At 41.7% G+C, this 20,521-nt stretch overlaps 1 protein-coding gene and 1 non-coding gene across 2 annotated transcripts in view; both read left to right on the forward strand.

Annotated features, from left to right (window-relative positions):
* Nucleotides 1-1,729: 1,729 nt before the first annotated feature.
* Nucleotides 1,730-20,521, forward strand: part of WWP2 (WW domain containing E3 ubiquitin protein ligase 2) — a 147,039-nt gene continuing 128,247 nt past the window's right edge. The window contains exon 1 of the mRNA XM_036833378.1: nt 1,730-1,842. The gene's annotated coding sequence lies outside the window, so the exon portion shown is untranslated. The remainder of the gene's footprint in view (nt 1,843-20,521) is intronic.
* TRNAW-CCA lies at nt 12,621-12,693 on the forward strand. Its single transcript has one exon. It is a non-coding gene; the product is annotated as a tRNA-Trp (tRNA).

The raw sequence follows: 20,521 nt of genomic DNA on the forward strand, positions 1-20,521 counted from the left end.
GATTTTTTATGTGTCTTAAAAAAAAATCTCCTATATTGTAGGACCTACAGCAATGAGTTCAGTGCTCAATAAATGTTGATGAAGTCTATTCATTCAACAGATTGTTTAAAGAGGCCTCCTATGGGCCAGGCACTGCTTTGAGAGCTGGGTTATAGCTCCTGTCTTCATAATTTTTGTAGTGGGAAACAGACTTTTTATATATATATATATATATATATATATATATATATATATATATACACACACACACACACACACACACATATTCATATGAAAGTCAGATAGTGCTAAGTTGAGGAAATATGGAGAGAAAAAATAAAGCAGGAAGGGGCTGGTAGGAGAGGAAGGAAGAGATGAGTTGCAATTTTAAATAGGGTGATCAGGAAAGGCTTCACTGAAAGGGACAGTTAAGCAAACATCTGAAAGAGATGAGGGGGTGAGCCAACTGACTACCTGGGGAAAGAGCTTTCTAGGAAGAGGGAAAAGCCAGTCCAAAGGCCCTCAGGCCAGAGTGGCTGAAGCAGGGTACTGAGTGAAAGAGTAGTTGGAGATATGAAACAAAGGGGAGGGGTGGGAGGTATCACCTAGGGCCTTTATAAGTCCAGGTATATATTTAGCTTTTACTTCTTTAATGCACAGTGAGAGCCTGCCTTGCCTAGTCCCTTTTTTCCTTTTGGTCAACACCTACTCAAACGCCACCAAATCAAAGAGGCCTTCCCTAATTCCCCTAGAAGAGAATTTGTACAACTCCCATCAATGTTACTAGAGAAATTTTAATAGTTTTTTAGATAGGAATTAAGGTGTTAAGAGAGAGCTGTAGCTCCTTGAAATGCCATCTCCTGGATGGATTTGGAATGGCAAAATAGAGACTAAATGCTCGACCAGTTTCATTTGTACGCATAACAGGATCCATCCAAACTGGAAGACCCAAAAATAACAGAATAATTAGTGCACAGTGCTTAGAGCTAATTAGGTGATTAGTATTAATTTTAGTTAATGGTGATTAAAAGTGAAAAATTGAGCCTTCATTCAACTTGTCAAAGCTGAAGTTCTCAACCATCAGTAAAGAATATTGATTTAAAATGTTTTTTTCTAGTTCATGAAGGTCTGTCTACTCTGTATACTAAGGAAATGGGGGTTAGTTTGGTGTGGTGGGGCACTTTGTGGACCCCCAGCAGGAGTTTTGGAGCCTTTCTGCCTTTGTTTTATGTCACAAGAACGGATGCTCCACAAAAGCCACTTTTGTGTTTCTAGAGCCTAGAACCGTGCCTGGCACATAGTAGGCTTTGGGTCGTCAGATATAGCAAATTAAAACACAAGATGACTAATTAAATATGAGTATCAACAACAAGTAGTTTTTTTGTATAAACATGTACTGTACCAGACAGTATTTGGGGCACACCTACGTATTAATGGTTGTTTATCTAAAATTCAAATTTAACTGGGCGTCCTGTATTTTATATGGTAACCCTGAGTTCAATAAATATCTGCTGACTTGATTGAACGCCTCCTCTCACTTGTAAAATGGGGCTAAGACAGGCCCGCCCTCGGCGTTGATGGGAGGAGTATATGAAGCGCCTGGTACTCAGCGAGCCCTCAATTTATTTGATTGCTACGGGACCATCTAGCGAGAGGAAAACCCTCCCACTTTTAAACATACAGAGGGTAAGAAAGCCTTCTGGCCAGAGGTTCTCAGGCCTGGCCTAGGTTGCATACACCTGCGGTCCGGCCAGCCTCTTCCGGGTCAGGTGACCGCCCGTGGTCACGTGACCTGGCCCGAGTGCGGGCGGTGGAAGGCGGAAGTGGGAGAGGAGTTGGGCGCCGCTTCTGTGGCCGCAGCAGGTAGCGAGCACCGGCTCTGGGGGCGCGGCGGGCGGGCGGGGGCGCGGGGAAGTCCGGGAGTGGCGGGCGGCGCGGGGTGGGCCGGGGGAGGCGCGGCCAGGGCGCTGGGGGGCGGCGGCTTCCTGTGGGAGGGGCCTGGCGCGGCGGTTCCGGCCTCCGAGGAGGGGTGTCCCGGTTCCCGCCCGAGAGGGGTGGGCTCGCCGCGGGTCGTGCGCGGGGGCTGCTCCGAGGTGGGCGCGAAGGCAGTCATGGGTGCGGCGGCTAGCAAGTCCTCCCGGAAGGGGAAAGCATCTTAGGTGCCAGGGATGAAGAGGAGTGACCTTTGTGCAGGGATCGGAACAGGGGGAAGGGGCGACTTGGGGCTGAGTTGGAATGGGTCGCCTGAGATTGGGCGAGTGACATGGAGGGAAAGAAGGAGAAATCAGTATGAAGATGCAGGCGGAACCGCACCTGAGAGTCTTTTCCTTCCTTCCTCTTTGTAAATGATTGGTACCCGAGACTTTGATTTTGGTCCCATTCAGTTTTTAAACTTCAGGAAGGATCACAGAATCTTGATCATCTTGCTTTCGTCACACCCACTTACTCCTGCTTGGGTAGGGTTTCCACTTCTTGGGAACCTAGCCCTTGGGATCATCTTTTCTTTGAGATTTTCTCAGATCAGATCAACTTCTAGGCTTAAAAAAAAGAGTGTGGGCACTTTGCTCTGGCCATAAAATGGCTTTTAGCCTACCATGTTGAGCACGACCTAATCCCAGCATTACCTCACCAATGCAGAGACCTGCTGTAACCTTGGACACTGTCTACCTACCCTGCTTCATGAGTTTTCCTCTTTCTTCAGTTTAAATTATTCAGTTTCCTTTACCATGTGACTGCTTATCTTGACAAACTGTAACTAGGTAGCTGACTGAGAGGTCTGTGTTTTGTTCCTTAGAACTGTGACCTGGATCATAATTTTGAGATTAAATACCTGTGCTAAAGCTGTTTATCCTCTTTTTCCTTGTGTTTACTAACATTTGCAAAAGTGGAATGAATTTCACAGATGTGGTACAATTGGAGTGAAAGTTCAAACTGGACATTTACAGGAGCCGGAGTTGTTTTGGGTTACAAGTAGGAAAAAGAAAAGTACTTTGCTAATGTATAATGAGTTCAGGTTTTTGGAGTACTTGACAAACATTTAAAAATTGATTTTTGTGGCAGCTCTGTGAGTTAGATTGGGAAGGTGTTATTCCCATTTCACAGTGAACAAACAGACCTAAGAGAGATGACTTGATTTTTTGACAGTTGTTTGCTTTTTCTTGTCTGCTGGTCTCTTTCTCCCTGCTAGACTGCAAATTCCTCAAGGGCAGGGTTCATATCTTATTTGACTTATTTGGCTCCTAGCCTAGTGCCTGTCATGTTGTGGGCACTTGGTGTTTGGTGAATAAATGAATTTCTAAAGGTCACAGACCTGTAAGTGGAGGACAAGAGATTTGAACCTGAGTCCTAGCTCTTCTCTTGTCAGACAAGCTTGCCATTTTCTGTTATTGGTCCGTGTGAAAATGACAGGCATGAGGAAAAGGCTTGGGTTGGCTTCTCAGTCTCCTTTATTTAATGACTACTTTCCCAATTGTAAAGAGCTTATGACAGCATCTCATTTAATCTTCACCATGATCCTGTGAAGGTTGGAATTGTCCCTATTCTGCAGATGAAGAAACTGAGGCTTAGTGAAGTCCTTGCTTTAGAGTCTGGAAGTAGTGAGTGACTGAGTAGGGACTCACGCCCAGGCATTTTATCCTTAGACCCATTCTTTTCCATTTATAGAGGCAACATAAAGTTTTATTTTAAAATATTTTTTCAAGTGGACAAAGTATGACATTTTAAGGGAAAAATAGTACAGGTTACAGCAAAAATTGTGAATATGGAGTGTAACTGAAGTTTAGAAAATCCTGTGCTATATCATAGCTGCCTCTTCCTGGGAAAACATTTTTTCATTCAATGAATATTTATAAATACCTACTCTGTGCCAGGCATTGTTCTGGAGTTTCATTGTCCAGTATGGTGGTCACTTTCCAGCGTTGAACACTGGGGGTAGGCTATGAGTATAAAATACACACCAGATTTTTGAAGACTTAATATGAAAAGAAAAAGGTAAACTATCTCATTGATTTTTTAAAATATAATAAATGATAAATATAAATATATGCTATAAATCATAACATTTAAAGTTTATTGGGTTAAATACAATAGAATTGAAATTTCCTCTGTTTCTTTGTAGTTTTTATTTTTTTAATAAAAAAATGTTTTTTAAAGCTGTACCTATTTTAAATTTATTTATTTATTTATTTTAGGTTGCGTTGGGTCTTTGTTGCTGCGCATGGGCTTTCTCTAGTTGCAGCGAGCGGGGGCTACTTTTCATTGCGGTGCGCGGGCTTCTCATTGTGGTGGCTTCTCTTGTCGCGGAGCACGGGCTCTAGGCACGTGGGCTTCAGTAGCTGCGGCACGCGGGCTCGGTAGTTGTGGCTCACAGGCTGTAGAGCGCAGGCTCAGTAGTTGTGGCGCACGGGCTTAGTTGCTCCGCGGCATGTGAGATCTTCCCGGACCAGGGCTTGAACCAGTGTCCCCTGCATTGGCAGGCGGATTCTTAACCACTGTGCCACCAGGGAGGTCCCCTATTTAGTTTTTAAAATGTTTCCTAGGAAATTAAAAATTATATTGGACAGTGCTATTATGAACGCCAGGACTATAGTACACAAGGAAGGCAAAAACCCCTGCCCTTGTGGATCTTAAATTTTAGTGGGGAAAGGCACAATAAACAAAATAACCAAGTAAAATGCACATTACATTGTAATAAAGGAGGGAGGCAGGATGTGGGTTGTTGGCTGGCATTGCGGTTTTGAAGAGGGTCCTTAGAAAGTCTTCCTGAGAAGGTGACAGTTGAGCAAAGATTTGAAGGAGGTGAGAAAATGAGCCATGTGGCTAAATGGGGACACAGTGGTCCAGGCAGAGGAAAGAGCAAGCTCAAAAGCCCGAAGGAAGGGCCACCCCTGGCAGGTTGGTGGACCTGCCTGGAGGCCGGTGTGGCCGGAGGGGGTGGTTGGAGGGGGTGGTTAAGGGGGGATGGAGAGGATGAGGTCAGAGAGGCATTGGGGGTAAGGGAGAGATGGGCAGGTCGTGGGGGCCTTGAAGGCTCTCGTGGGGATGTTGATTTTCCCTCAGAGTGAGTTGGGCCATTGGAGGGTTTTGAGCAGTGGAGTGGACACGTTTCATCCTGCCTTTTAACAGGCTTACTCTGGTTGCCTTGTGGAGAAAGCAAAGAGGAGTGAGGAGTAGAAGCAGGGAGACAAGTTTAGAGGCTCCTGCCGTGATCCAGGTGAAGGATGGCCTGGGTGGTAGTGATGGAGGTGGCCAGCAGCGGTCGGGCCCTGGGTATATTTTGAAGTACAGCCAACAGGGTGTGTGGAGGTGGGATGTGAGAGGAAGAAAGGAGTCATGGCAACCCTGCAGTCTTTGGCGTGAACACCTGGAAGAATGGAATTGCCATTAACTGAAATGGGAAGACTAGGAGGAACAGGGCTGGGGCTGAATTTCTTTCACACTGATTGTAAAATGCCCAGTAGAAAAACAAGTGAAGGTGTCATGGGCAGTTAGATAGGGAAGTCTGGAGCCGGGCTGGGCTGGGGATGTACATGTGGAAGCAGTTAGCACGAAGATGGTATTTAGAGCTAAGAGACTGAGGGAGGTCACTTAGGGCGTAATGTGGATACATAGCCAAGAGGAGTGCTAGAAGTTCAATTTTGAGACAAAAATCTCAGTTTATACTACTATACTAGTAGGTATTTTAAGTATAGCAAAGCATTGCATTATATCTTGGTGAACTTAGTTTTCTCTCCTTTTCACTTTTCATTTAAAGACCGTTTTGAAAACCACAAGCTAATGGGTCTCTTTTCTTCCTAAGGAGGCTACTTTTCCAAGCGTGCATCTTTGTAGTGCCGCTGAAATCAATTTAAGTCCCAGTTTCTGGAATTAGTCAGGCTTTCTGGGTTGGCAACCAATTTAGAGACCTCCAAGAAGGATGGGAAAGAGACAGCTTGGAAGGATGGGTAATGGCTTTTTAATGTTTAAAACATTGGTTCTACCTAACATGTATTGAATGTATGTTGTTGCCAGGCATCCTGCTGTTTTATAGATTTAAAACAAACAACCTCACTGTGGTGAAGTGACCTGCACATGAGGTCATGTAGCCAAGAGATGGAGGAGCTGGCATTTGAATCTTAGTCTTCTGAGCCCAGATCTGATGCTTCTGTCACTAAGATATGCAGTAGTGGATGCATGAACATCACCTTCCACTGGAATCAAGTCAGTGAGTGACTTTGGGTTGCTTCAGACTATTATATAGACTCTGGAATTTCTGAGAGGTAGGGACAAAAGGGAAGATCTTGTTTCTCTTAAAAAGAACCAACTGAATCTTTTTGAGAAGGTTGTAGTCCCCTGTTCCTGCCTCACCCCCAGCAGCTTGAAAACAAACATTCAGTGCTTTCAGTCAAGTGTTAATAACCATTTCTAGGAATATGCCGAATATCAAGACTTGGCAGCCCTGACCTAGGGCAGGTCCTCTTTCTCTCTGTGTCACTCATGCCTTTTGCTTTCTGTTTTGTCCTTAGAACTGCTTTCCAGTCTCTCTCTCTCTTTTCTTTTTTCCAGTCTCTCTCTCTCTTTTCTTTTTTTTCTGGCTGTGCCGTGTGGTTTGTGGGACCTCACTTCCCCAGCCAGGGATTGAACCCGGGCCATGGCAGTGAAAGCCTAGAATCCTAACCTCTAGGCCACCAGAGAACTCCCCAGTCTCTTTTATTACTAGCTTATAATTCCACTGCGCTTCCAATGCTGTGACTTCCCATGTCCCTCCCTCCCTCTCTTCTTATGTGCTTGGTCTTTGTACAGATGGCATTTGGCCAAGTTCAGTTCTGTTTGATTGTTTTTCAATATGGGCCTCCGGGGAATGGAAGGTAACTCAATGCTGAACAGAGGAAAGAGGCGGAGAAAGAAGCATTAGTGTTGGAAAAGCATGAGAGGGTGGAGGGAAGGAAGAATCTTTTGAACAGACCCTTCTCATCCACATCTTTCAAGAAGTGGATACAGGGCGGATCTGTACTTACAAATAAGAAGCACTGCCTGTTTCCACAGTGGCCTAATTAGAAATAAAATCTTGGTGCTGGTGAGTCGTTTTTGCTCTTCCCTGCCTCATCTGCTACACAGGTTCTTTCGTCTCAAGATCAGTGTTCAGTGACTTCTTGACTCAAAGCTGGGTCAAGAATTTCAGGAATCTCAGAGCCTAGAATTTCAACATAAAGAACAAGTTTAGCTTGTAGTTTGAAGAGCACTTAGTATTTGCTGGTTGCTTTACCTGAACTCATTTATTCCCTACGATAATCTTATAAGGTAGTGCCACTCAATGGCTAGTGACTGGTGAAGCCTATTTGTTTCCAAAAGATTTACTGGTCTGAAAGGTTCTTGCCGAAGTTGGGTGATAAGAATAATCAGGTACTTCAGATATTGTAAGAACTGTCACTTGCTAAATCTGACGTGTGTTTGCTTTCTCCTGCCAGAAGCTCTTCGAGGATTTATTTAATGGGGGACTCTTAGAGTAAGATATCTGAGCTCCCAGAGGGCAGGGGCCCCGTGGCATTCTGCTTTGTATTTCCAGGGCCTGGCAGAGAGTGGGGTCTGTGAGCATCTGTTGAAAGACTGACCGTGGCTCAGGACTGGATGGGGTGAATCAAAGGGGTCTGGAAGAGGTGCAGTCAGAAGGCTGGCTGCCCTCTTGCTGAAGGTGCCCTTGACCGTTATAGTCCCCTGGCTTCAAGAATCAACCCATACTGGAAATTCCCTGGCGGTCCAGTGGTTAGGACTTTGCACTTTCACTGTGGTGGCCTGGGTTCAGTCCCTGGTCGGGGAACTAAGATCCTGAGAGCCACGTGGCTCAGCCAACAACAACAAAAAAGAATCAACCCGTCCTAATAAGACAAATGTTGAGTTGTCCATTGACTGATGAATGGATGAACAAAATGTGGTCTATCCTTACAAATGGAATATTATTATTATTTTTTAAAAAAATATTTATTTATTTATTTATTTTGACTGCACCGGGTCTTAGTTGCGGCACACAGGATCTTTTAGTTGCAGCATGCATGTGGGATCTAGTTCCCTGACCAGGGATCAAACCCGGGCCCCCTACATTGGGAGCGGAGACTTACCCACTGGACCACAAGGGAGGTCCCTGGAATATTATTCAGCTAGAAAAAGGAATGAAATACTGATACATGCTACAGTGTGGGTGAACGTTGAAAACATTATGCTAATGAAAGAAGCCAGATGCAAAAGACTACATATTGTATGATTCCAATTATTTGACATGTCCAGAATAGGCAGATCCATAGCGACAGAGAGTAGATTAGTGGTTAGGGGCTGGGGAGCCAAGAGGAATGAGGAGTGACTTTTAATGGGTATGAGGTTTCTTCTGGGGTGATGAAAATGTTCCGGAATCTGATAGTGGTGATGGTTGTACAACTCTGTGAATATACTGAAGCCCACCAAATTGTATGCTTTAAAAGGGTGACCTTACAGTGTGTTAATTATATTTCAACAAAAATAAAAAATAAAAAAGAATCAACCATGCATCCTCTCCTGTTTGTTCTGTCCAGGTCAAGTCAATATTTTGATGCAGGTGACAGCAGCTCCTTATTTTCTGGGTGCCACATGTTATTCTGCTTCCTCTATTATTCCCAGTTGAATATGTTGAAAAGTAATCTCCCTGCCTTTTTGATCTCAGGCATTTCAAGTATTTTAACCAAAGAGGACTATGATAGATCTTTGTTGTCTTTCTGGATGCCTCTGGGAACCCCGAACCAGTAGGTGGAGCCTTGAGATGCTTGATTTCGCTAATGAGAAGGACTCAAGAATTACTACCCTAGAGAATAGTTTCTTCTAACAGCCAGTGGATTACAGGCAAAGAAAGTTTTTTTTTTTTTTTTTTCTTGTTTAAAAGTAAAGGTGTAAGGGCACTGTTTCTTCCTTTTGGGGCAAAGCTGATAAGCCCCCGGCAGCTGGTAGTTGAGGTTGTACCATAGTCTAACTCTGAGCTGAGGGCAGCTACCCTTCTGGTACCCATGCAGGGCCTGGGGCATGCCTGTGTCATAGGAAAAAGGAAGAAATCGGAGAGAATGAAGGGCCTAGCAAAGTAGAAAAGGAAAGAGAGGTGAAGAGGAGGAGGAAGATGGTAAAGCTTTCATGTGAAGACCAGAGAGAAGCTGCCTTTTACTCTTCTCTTGTGACCCTTCTTGCTTCATTCTGTCACTTGTCATTAAAACAGACTCTTCTCAAATTCTCAAAGGCTGATTAGTTGTGGTGGTGTTAGTAATGGCATCAACAAATTGTTCTGAGTGGAGTGTGAAAAATACTCGTTTTTTAAAAAGTAATGAAATAAAACGTAATGATACATTTAGGATTCTGGTTTGTATCTGGAGTCACAGTTAAGAAACAGATGACAATTTCAGCAAGACCACAGCCCCCTGTGACTGCAGGGGTTCTTTCTTTCTTTTTTTTTAAAGATTTATTTTATTGACTGATTGGCTGTGCCGGGTCTTAGTTGCGGCATGCAGGATCTTCATTGCGGCATGAGGGATCTTTTTTTTTTTTTTTTTTTTTTTTTTTTAATATTTTGACTGTGCCACATGGCACGTGGGATCCTAGTTCCCCGACCAGGGATTGAACCAGCACCCCTTGCATTGGAAGCGCGGAGTCCCAACCACTGGACCGCCAGGGAAGTCCCGTTGCTTTTTTTTTTTTTTTTTTTTTTTTTTAATAGGGATCTTTTAGTTGCAGCATGTGGACTTAGTTGCATATGGGCTCTTAGTTGCGGCATGCGTGTGGGATCTAGTTGCCTGACCAGGGATTGAACCCAGGCCCCCTGCATTGGGAGCATGGAGTCTTACCCCCCGGACCACCAGGGAAATCCCTGCAGGGGTTATTTCTTAAGGGAGGTTGCAGTGGGGCCTGGGTCCAGGTGGATATGGAAGTCAAGTGCCCCAAGGATGTGTTGTTGGAAGAGGCTTTCCAGTTTCAGCTTGCTGTCATGAAATCCACATCTTCTAAAAGCCTTTGTCCTTAATCTTGTTAATTTCCAATTCCTCCTGTGTGTAACAAATTATCACAAACTTGGTGGTTTAAAACAACCGAAATTTGTTCCTGTATAGTTCTGGAGGCCACAGGTCTGAAATCAAAGTGTCAACTGTGTCAGCAGAGCTGAGATCCCTCTGTGCACTCGGGGAGAAATCCTGCTTTGCCTCTCGTAGTGGCTCTAGGCATTTGTGGGTTTGAGGTTGTGAGACTCAAATCTCAGCCCCAGTCTTTTTTTTTTTTTTGGCCGCACAGCTTGCGGGATCTTAGTTCCCTGACCAGTGATTGAATCCGGGCCATGGCAGTGAAAGCGCCGAGTCCTAACCACTGGACAACCAGGGAATTTCTTCAGTCCAAGTCTTCATGGTCTTCTTCCCTGCGTCTGTGTCTTCTCTCTTCTGTCTCCTATAAGGACACTGGGCCCACCCTAAAGGATGGTCTCATCTTGAGAGCTTTAACATAATTACATCTATTTCCAAATAAGGTCACATTTACAGGTTCCAAGAGGGTAAGCACCTAGGCATATCTTTTGGGGACCACAGTTCAACCCACTACACTAATTAAATGTAGACTGGATGCTCTTGTAAAAATTAAATAAGGACATCATCCTATGACCTGATTTGAAGAGACCCTTTTTCCTTTCTTGAATTTAAATTTTATTTATGCCCCAAATAACACATGCACTTAGTTTAGAAAGTCCAATAGCATTACACGGCACATAACGCAACAGCACTTCCTTGTTTCACTCCCTTTTGTTCTTGATTCTTGTTCTGTAGAGTCAATGACTTTTAACTCATTGAACTCTTTTCTGGTATAGACTTCTGCATCTCTAAATGGCATCCTTATACCGTCATTTCTTAGTTTGTCAGTTTTTTTTTTTAATTGAAGTATAGTTGATTTACAATGTTCTATTAGTTTCTGGTGCACAGCAAAGTGATTCAGTTATATATATATACACACACATACATATATTCCATTATAGTTTATTACAAGATATTGAATATAGTTCTCTGTGCTATACAGTAGGACCTTGTTGCTTATCTATTTTGTATATAGTAGTTTATATCTGCTAATCCCAAACTCCTAATTTAATCACTTTCCGCCCTCGCCCTTTCCCCTTTGGTAACCATGTTTGTTTTCCATCTCTGTGAGTCTGTTTCTGTTTTGTAAATAAGTTCATTTATATCATTTTAAAAGATTCCATATGTAAGTGGTATCATATGATATTTGTCTTTCTCTGTTTGACTTACTTCATTTAGTATGATAATCTCTAGGTCCATCCATGTTGCTGCAAATGGCATTATTTCGGGTTTTTTTATGGCTGAGTAATATTCCATTGTGTATATGTACCACATCTTCTTTATCCATTCATCTGTCGATGGACATTTAGGTTGCTTCCATGTCTTGGCTATTGTAAATAGTGTAGCTTGTCAGTTTTATCTATTGCTTTTTAACTCTTTGAGCTCTTTTCTGGTATAGACTTCTGTTTCTCTAAATGGCATCCGTACACCATCATTTCTTAGCTTGTCAGTTTTATCTGTTGCCTTTTAACCACTGAGGATGGACACTGAGCTCTCTTTCTGGCCAGTTTCCACAAATGTACTCTTCTACCGCCACATTCTGATTACAGCCGTATCACAAGTTTTGATTAAATTGTTCATGCTATTTTGATTGTAAATATTTTTCACAGCTGAGCCACACTGTGTATTCGGACTACATTTCCTTTCTCATAATAGCTTTTGTTTTTACTAGAGTTGTGTATTTCCTGATTTTTTCATTTGCATAATTTTCTGTGTACCTACCGCTACCTCAGCCCTAAACATTCTGATAGAGCTAAAATAATACTTCTTTCAGTGCAATCAGATGCCTCATCTAACTTATTTTGTCAGTTTTTTTCTTTCATCTAAAGATGACACGTCTTATGTCGTCTTTAGATGAAAGAAATACTGATGAACTCTCTCATCTGGACTGGTTGCTCTCTAGGCTAATGGGCAGTAATGCCTTGGGATTTCTCTTCATTGTTAATCTGGGAATTCCTTTTGCCTCTCCCATGTGAATACACACTGTCCTCCAACTTTCTCATTTACTCCCCTAGAGCGTATCTTTCAGTAGCTTCCTAAGAAAATGAGCTTTGGAAGCAATTTTTTTGAGACTTTACAAAGCTGAAAATATCATTGTTTTCCTGTCATGCTTGACTGATGGTTGTGGAATTCTGGATTGGAAATAATTTTAATTATAAATTGGGATTAATCATTTTATTTAATAATTGGAAATAATTTTATCTGAAATGTGAAGCATTGCATTGTCTTGTAGCAGCCAGTATTACTGTGAAGTCTGATGCCATTCTGATTCCTGTTCTTTGTAAATGTGGCTGGAAGCGTGTATACTCTTTGTTCTCGTGTTCTGAACTTTCACGATGTTTTGTCTTAGTGTGTTTTTTTGTTTTTGTTTTTCGTTCATTGTTCTGGGCACTCAGGTTCTTTCTGTCTAGAAATGTATATCCTTCAGCTTAAGAAAAATCTGTAACATTTCTTTGCTGTCTTTTTTTTTTCTCTTTTCTATTTCTGGACTAAGTCAGACATTGGACATTTTAAACGAATCTACTATTTTAAAAAAGTCTTGGGAATTCCCTGGTGGTCCAGTGGTTAGGACTCCGAGCTTCCAATGCTGTGGGCCCAGGTTTGATCCCTGGTCGGGGAACTAAGATCCTGCAAGCTGCATGGCCAAAAAAAAAAAAAAAACAAAAACAAAAAGGAAGAATTAAAAAAAAAAGTCTTTTCTCTCCTATCTACCATCTTCTTTTTCTTTTGGTTCTATTTCTTAGAATATGTCCTCACTTTATCAACTTCGTTTCTGCTATGAGAACTGTCCTTTCCAAGAGCATTTTCTTATTCTCTGAATCAACCAACCAACCAACTTCCCTTTCTCCCTTCCTTTCTTCCTTTAAAATTACATTCTGTTTTTGTTTCATGGATGCAACATTTTCTCTTATCTATCTGAATTGTTTTGAGGTTTTCTCTGACTGTGGTTACATTTAACTATGAGTTAAAAAATTGAAATATATTTCACATACCTTAAAATTCACCATTTTGAAATGTTCAATTCAGTGGATTTTAGTATTTTTTACAAAGTTGTGCAACCATCACCACTCTCCAATTCCAAAATATTTTCATCACCCAAAAGAAAACGTGTACTCCTTAACGGTCACTCCGACCCCCAACCCTCTGCCCTGGACAACCACTAATCTACTTACTGTTTATGTGGATTTACCTATTCTAGATAGTTCATATAAATGAAATATGATATTTGGGTCTTTTGTTCTGGCTTCTTTCACTTAGCATAATGTTTTCAAGGTTCATCCATATTGCAGCATGAAACAGTACTTCATTCCTTTTTATGGCCAAATAATATACCACTTTATGGATATACTGCATTTTGTTTATCCATTTATCAGTTGATAAACGTTTGGGTTGTTTCCACTTTTTAACTATTACAAATAATCCTGCTGTGAACATTTGTGTACAAATTTTTGTGTGGACACATTTCAGTTCGTTTGGGTATATACCTAAAAATTGAATTGCTAGGTCTTAATGGTAATTCTGTGTTTAACTTTTTGAACAAACTGTTCCAAAGCTGCTCACCATTTTTCATTTCTTGCCTGCAGTGTATGAGGATTCCAATTTGTCCAAGTTCTTGCTTGTGCTTATTATTGTATGCTTTTTGATTTTGGCCATTTTGGTTTGTGTGAAGTGGTATCTCATTGTGGTTTTAATTTCCATTTCTCTAGTGACTAATGGTGTTTGAGCATCTTTTCATGTGCTTATTGTTTATTTGTATATCTTCTTTGGAGAAATGTCTGTTTAGATCTTTTGCCCATTTTTGTTTTAGTTGGATTATTTGTCTTTTATTGTTGAGTTGTAAAAGTTCTTTGTATATTCTGGATGTAAGTCTTTTATCAGTACATGATTTGCAAATATTTTCTCTCATTCTTTGGGTTCTCTTTTCATTTTCTTGATGGTATCCTTTGAAGCACAGACATTTTAAATTTTTGATGAAGTTGAATTTATCTAGTTTTTCTTCCATTGTTTGTGTTTCTCCTATCATATCTAAGAAACCATCTCTTAATATAAAGTCATGGAATTAATTATATTTCAATAAAATAAAAAAAGATAAAGTCATGAAGATTTACACCAATAGTTTCTTCTATAGTTGCTCCTATATTTTGGTCTTTGATCCATTTTGAGTTCATTTTTGTCTAAGGTTTGAGGGAGGGGTCCAACTTCCTTCCTTTACACATGCATATCCAGTTGCCCCAGCACCATATGTTGAAAAGACTATTGTTCTTTTCCCATTGAATTACAGTAAGTCCCCTACATATGAACCTTCAAGTTGCGAACTTTCAAAGATGCAAATGTGCGTTTGCATGTCCAATCATGTAAGTTAGTTCACGTGTCTGTAAGATTACTGTACTGTAAGATTAAAAATGTTTTCTTTATTTTTTGTGTCTGTTTGTTTTTTATGTATTATTTGTGTGAAAAGTATTATAAACCTATTATAGTACAGTACTATGTAGCTGATTATGTTAGTTGGGTACCTAGGCTAACTTTGTTGGACTTATGAACAAATTGGACTTACGAACGTGCTCTTGGAACAGAATTCGTTTGTATGTAGGGGACTTACTGTATCTTGCACTCGTGTCTAAAATCACTTGAACATCAGTGTGGGATTGTTAAGGGAACCACTGACTGAAACTGCCCACCCTGGCCAGGCACAGTAGTAACCACTTGCCTGAGTTATCTTACAATAGGAGGTCCTGGTAAGAAACACGGAACTAACAAGCTACCAGCAACTGGTCAAAAGGAGAGAGGAGACTCCAGTCCATATGTCCTGTCAACCTCCCTTCTGGATTCCAGTGAGAAGGATTCTTCCTTTTCACAGAAATCCATCTTGGCTGAGCGATGTGTGTGCCACTAGGAAGGACCCCGAGTCAGAGTGATTGGCCAGAGATAACCTGGAAACTAACCCCATCACCATAAAACCTGAGACTGTGAACCATGTGGCAGAGCAGTTCTACTGGGTTCCCTTACCCTGCTGCTGTGCACCTGGGTGCCCCTTCCCAATAGTCTCTTGCTTTGTCAGCACGTCTGTCTCCTTGGACAATTCATTTCTGAGTGTGAGACAAGAGTCCTCCCTCGGGCCCTGGAAGGGGTCCCCCTTCCTGCAACAGGTTTGTATCTGGACTCTTAGTTCTATACCATTGCTCTATATGTCTTTCCTTATACCAGTACCACACAGTTTTGATTACTGTGGCTTTGTAGTAAATTTTGAGATTAGCAAGTGTGAAGCCTCCGACTTTCTTCTTCAAGATATTTTGGCTATTCTGGGTCCTTTGCATTTCCTTATGAATTTGAGGATCAGCTTATCCATTGAGTTCTTTTTTTTTCTCTTTGTTTTGATATTTGGCTTTTATGTCTGAGTCTCTTCTCAGTTGTGTATGTTTAAGTGTGCTAGGACCCAAATGAGGGAAGGTAAGTGGGGATGGGGAAACCTCTCATAGTTCATGATATAGACTTTCTCTTATCTCCCTGGATCAGTATGGTGCCTTATCCCTACTCTCAACCATGCCTTAAGTTCTCAGGTCTGATTTAACCTATCCAGAGATTAAAATTTAACTCTCTGTTTGGGATTAAGGAGGGATGAGTGCCTAGCTGAAGTGGGTGGGGACTGGAGTCTGGGACTCTTTTCCATGCAGGTTTTTACCAGCCCTCCTGTTTTTAACCCCATTTCCCCCATCGCAGGCAGTTAGATTTCAGTTTCAACTCACTTGCCACTTTCCAAAATGTTGCTGCCATCTCTGTTGTTTCCTTTTCCATTCTTTTTTAGTGGGTTTACGTTCTTTGTGTTTCTTTCCTGACATTTTGATGGGGTTTGAGAAGGGAGCAGAGATAAATATAGGTGTTTAATCTGTCATGTTCATTGAGAGCCCCTGAAAGACTCTCTGTGGGAAAAGTTGGCATCAAGGAAGGTGGTGCAATACTTAGTCTCCTTGGAACCACTCCTGGAACAGCTCCTCCACTGTATTCTGTTCCTAGAGTTACATGTCACCCCACTTTTTCTTTTTCTTTTTTTTGGCTGCTTCGGGTCTTAGTGGCGGCAAGAGGGATCTTTTGTTGCAGTGCACCAGCTCTTCCTTTGCGGCACGCGGGCCTCTCTCTAGTTGTGGCATGTGGGCTCCAGAGTGCGTGGGCTCAGTAATTGTGGCATGCAGGCTCTCTAGTTGTGGCACATGGGCTCAGTAGTTGTGGCATTCGGGCTCTGTAGTTGTGGCGTGCGGGTTCCAGAGTGTGTGGGCTCTGTAGTTGCGGTGCAAGGGCTCAGTAGTTGTGGCACGTGGGCTCATTTGCCCTGCGGCATGTGGGATCTCAGTTCTCCGACCAGGGGTTGAAGCTGCATCCATTGCATTGGAAGGCGGATTCTTAACCACTGGACCACCAGGAAGTCCCCCCCACTTTTTCATTTGCAATTTTGGGACATAATTTTAGTTTAACCTTGAGCATTCTGATAGAGGTAAAGTCCTACTTTCAGTGCAGTCAAATTAGTTGAAGCCTCAACTGATTCAGTAACACTGATCCAGTGGTTCTCGCCCCAACTTCACTTTGGAATCATTTGGGTAGCTTTTAAATAACACAGCTGTCCCCGGCCCACTCCAGACCAATCGAATGAGAATCTCTGAGGTTAGGGTTTGGTTGTCAGTGGGGTTTTTTTTGTTTCGTTTAGTTTTTATTGCTCTCCAGGTATTCAAATGTGTAGAAAGAATTGAGGACCACTGCTCCAAGGCATTTCATAGTTGATTAAGGATGATTTTACCTAACAGGATAAATTCAGTTGCATTTTTTTTTCTTAATTAAAAATTTTTTTTTATTTTTGGCTGCACCCTGTGGCTTATGGGATCCAAGCCATGCCTCCTGCAGTGAAAGCACGGAGTCCTAACCTCTGGACTGCCAGGGAATTCTCCAGGTGCATCTCTTACAACTATCCTCCTCCTCCTCTTTCACTGCCCTCCAGCCGCGCTGGCCCCCTTTCGTTCCTTACACTTTCAAGACATGCAACCATCTCAAGAGCTTTTGCTCTTGCCCTTTTATCTGCCTGGAATGTTCTAACGCAGATATCCTCAGTTCCCTCCTTCTCCTGTGTCAGATCTTTGCTCAGAAGTCACCTTCTCAGTGAGACTTGCCTTGTCCACAACGTTTAACATTTCTACTTCCAACCCCCTCCCAAATTCCTGTGTTCTTTCACTGCATGGTTTTTCCCCATACCTCTCGTCACCTCTCTAGTTCTCTTGTTTGTTCCCTATTTGGCATCCGCTTCCCACATATGCCCTTCCCCTAAGTATCAATATTTTACTGTATAAAGAAGCCAGTGGTTGGAGCTTCATTTATTCCTTCTGCCATGCTCTTTTCTTTGTGTAGATAGAAGTTTCTGACCTTTATCATTTTCCTTCTTTCTAAGGAACTTCTTTTCAACATTTCTTGCAGGGCAGGTTTTTGTTTGAGAAAGTCTTTTTTTTCTCCTTCACTTTAAAGGGTAACTTCATTGGATACAAAATTCTAGGTTGGTGGGTTTTTTCTTTTTTCTTTTAAAAAATATTTATTTATTTATTTGGCTGCACCAGGTCTTAGTTGCGGCACTCGGGATCTTCGTTGTGGCATGCGGGATCTTTGGTTGTGGCATGTAGGATCTTTAGTTGCAGCATGCATGTGGGATCTAGTTTCCTGACCAGGGATCAAACCCAGGCCTCCTGCACTGGGAGAATGGAGTCCTTACCACTGGACCACCAGGGAAGTCCCGGGTGTTTTCTTTTAACACTTTAAATATTTCACTGCACTCTCTCCTTGCTTCTTCTTTAAGTTTATTTTTTGATTTTTGTATTCATCCTGCTTGATGTTCTGTGAGCTTCCTGGATCTATTATTTGGTGTTATGTCGTTAATTTTGGGAAATTGTTGACCATATTACTTCAGGTATTTCTTTTGCTCTGTTCTCTCTTCTGATATTCCAGTCATGTGTATTTTGTACCTTTTGAAATTGTCCCACAGTTCTTGGCAGTTCTGTATTTTCTTTTTCTTTTTTTTTTTAATTCTTTTTTTCTCTTTGCATTTTAGTTTGGGACGTTTCTGTTAATATATTTTCAAGCTTACTGATTCTTTCCTCAGCCGCATCCAGTCTACTCATGGGCCCATCAAGGCATACTTCATTTTTGTTACCATGTTCTGCATTTTCTTTTGATTCTTTCTTAGAGTTTCCATGTCTCTGCTTACATTACCCATCTGTTTTTATATGTTGTCTACTTTTTCCATTAGAGCCCTTAACATATTAATCATAGTTATTTAAATTTCCCTGTCTGATAATTCCAAAATCTGTCCTATCTGAGTCTAATTCTGATGCTTGCTTTGTCTCTTCACACTATTTTTTCTTACCTTTTAGCATAACTTATAATTTCTAATTGAAAACCAGGCAGGATGTATTAGGTAATAGGAACTGAGGTGAATAGGCCTTTATCTAGTTGGGAGTTTTGTGTAATCTGGCTAGGAGTTGGCTTGTGTTTAATGATTGATGTAATTGTAGGTACCAGAGGCCTCAAATTATGCTAGTATCCTTGTTTTTGTCTCCCCTGTAATCTCTGGTCTTCCCTAAGAACTCTTTCTTAAATAGAGTATACACCTTTTAGCTCTTTCAGCTGTAATCCACTGTTATTTTATTGGACCCTCGATATGGTGGCAGAGTGTGGGGGAGGGAAAGCATTTTATAATTTTATGATTAAATCTCAGTCTTTTAGTGGGTCTCTGTCCCTGGGCTGTGACCTTTACAAGTGTTTATTAACTGTTTTCCTTTCTCAGTGTGATAAGAAGTCTAGAGGGGGCCTCAGGGAAATTTCCTCCCCCCCAGTTGGCATAAGGCCTGGTAGAGCCTTTTTCCTGGAGTGAAGGCTGCTGTTACGAGAACACTCTGGGCATATATCACAATGGTTACTTTTCCCATTCCCCTGCCAGAGCCAGGATCATTCTTGGCTCTTTACCCGGAGAATCTTGTAGGGTAGGAATTTTTTTTAATGTTTTATTCATTGATGTATCACTAGCACCAAAAACAGTAAATGGTACAGAATAAATGCTCAATACGTATTGAATGATTGAATAAATACTGTTTTACATAGATGTGGGAAAATTTCTCAGACCTAAAATGATAATAATAAACTGATGGCATTTCTCTGAGTGACTAGTTAGTCCCCAATCTAGTGTTTGTCTATTTGCTTAGTGTTTGTGTCTCTCTAATCTAAAACCCTAAGATAGGATTGTTGTAGAGCAGTTGTTCTCAAGAGGTTTTGACTACAATCTTTAGTAAGACATATACATATTTTATATCATGACCCAGTATACATGAAGATGTAAATGTACATCTGAACAAACTTTTTATGAAATAATACTTTCCTTTATGTATGGTGTACTTTAATATTTTCTACTCTGTTATTTTATATTTTATTTTAAAAAGTGCTTGTCGAGATTTACATAGAGGTTAAGTTCAGAGGATAATGTTTTTTTTTTTTTTTCAAGAAATTTGGGTGGATCTACCACACTTAGTTCTGGCTTCCCCCTTTTTCTCCTGATAAATCCATGACTTCCTTGAATAATGAAATTCATTGTGCATCTATAACCTTTGGTGATGTTTTAAACATGTTCTCTCTCCTCCCCCTGCCTGCCCCAGGCTTCTGCTAACTCACTTTTTTGGAAATGATTTGAATGCAAATACTTCTCATCACTATTAGCAGGGGAAAAAATTACTTGTGTGCATGTACAGAGTCATCTACTTGTGCTGCTGAGACAGGTGTAGAGTAAAATCTGGGTCTCAGGTTTCATAAGCTTCCTAAAGTGACTAGTAGGAGTTTGGACCTCATGCCCTGTCCAATATGGGGCCCTGAGACAGAAATTGTAGGTACTTTGGGGTACTTTCCCTTCAACAGTAATGGTTATTTGTCTTTATACATGGATTGCAAAGGTTCAATTCAAGATACCTACCTTGGGGCTTCCCTGGTGGCGCAGTGGTTAAGAATCCGCCAGCTGGACTTCCCTGGTGGTGCAGCGGTTAAGAATCTGCCTGCCAATGCAGGGGACACGGGTTCGAGCCCTGGTCCAGGAAGATTCCACATGCCGTGGAACAGCTAAGCCCGTGTGCCACAACTACTGAGCCTGTGGGCCACAACTACTGAGCCCACGGGCCACAACTACTGAAACCCACGCTCCTAGAGCCCGTGCTCTGCAACAAGAGAAGACACCACAATGAGAAGCCTGCGCACCACAACAAAAGAGTAGCCCCCACTCGCCACAACTAGAGAAAGCCCGTGCGCAACAACGAAGACCCAACGCAGCCAAAAAAAAAAAAAAAAAAAATTTATTTAGAAAAAAGAAAAGAAAAGATACCTATCTTGTAGTGTCAGGGTGGTATCTTGCTAATGGATCTGGAGACAAAGCCCTGCAT

The sequence above is a fragment of the Balaenoptera musculus genome, chromosome 19 (assembly GCF_009873245.2).
Source record: "Balaenoptera musculus isolate JJ_BM4_2016_0621 chromosome 19, mBalMus1.pri.v3, whole genome shotgun sequence".
NCBI lineage: Eukaryota > Metazoa > Chordata > Mammalia > Artiodactyla > Balaenopteridae > Balaenoptera > Balaenoptera musculus.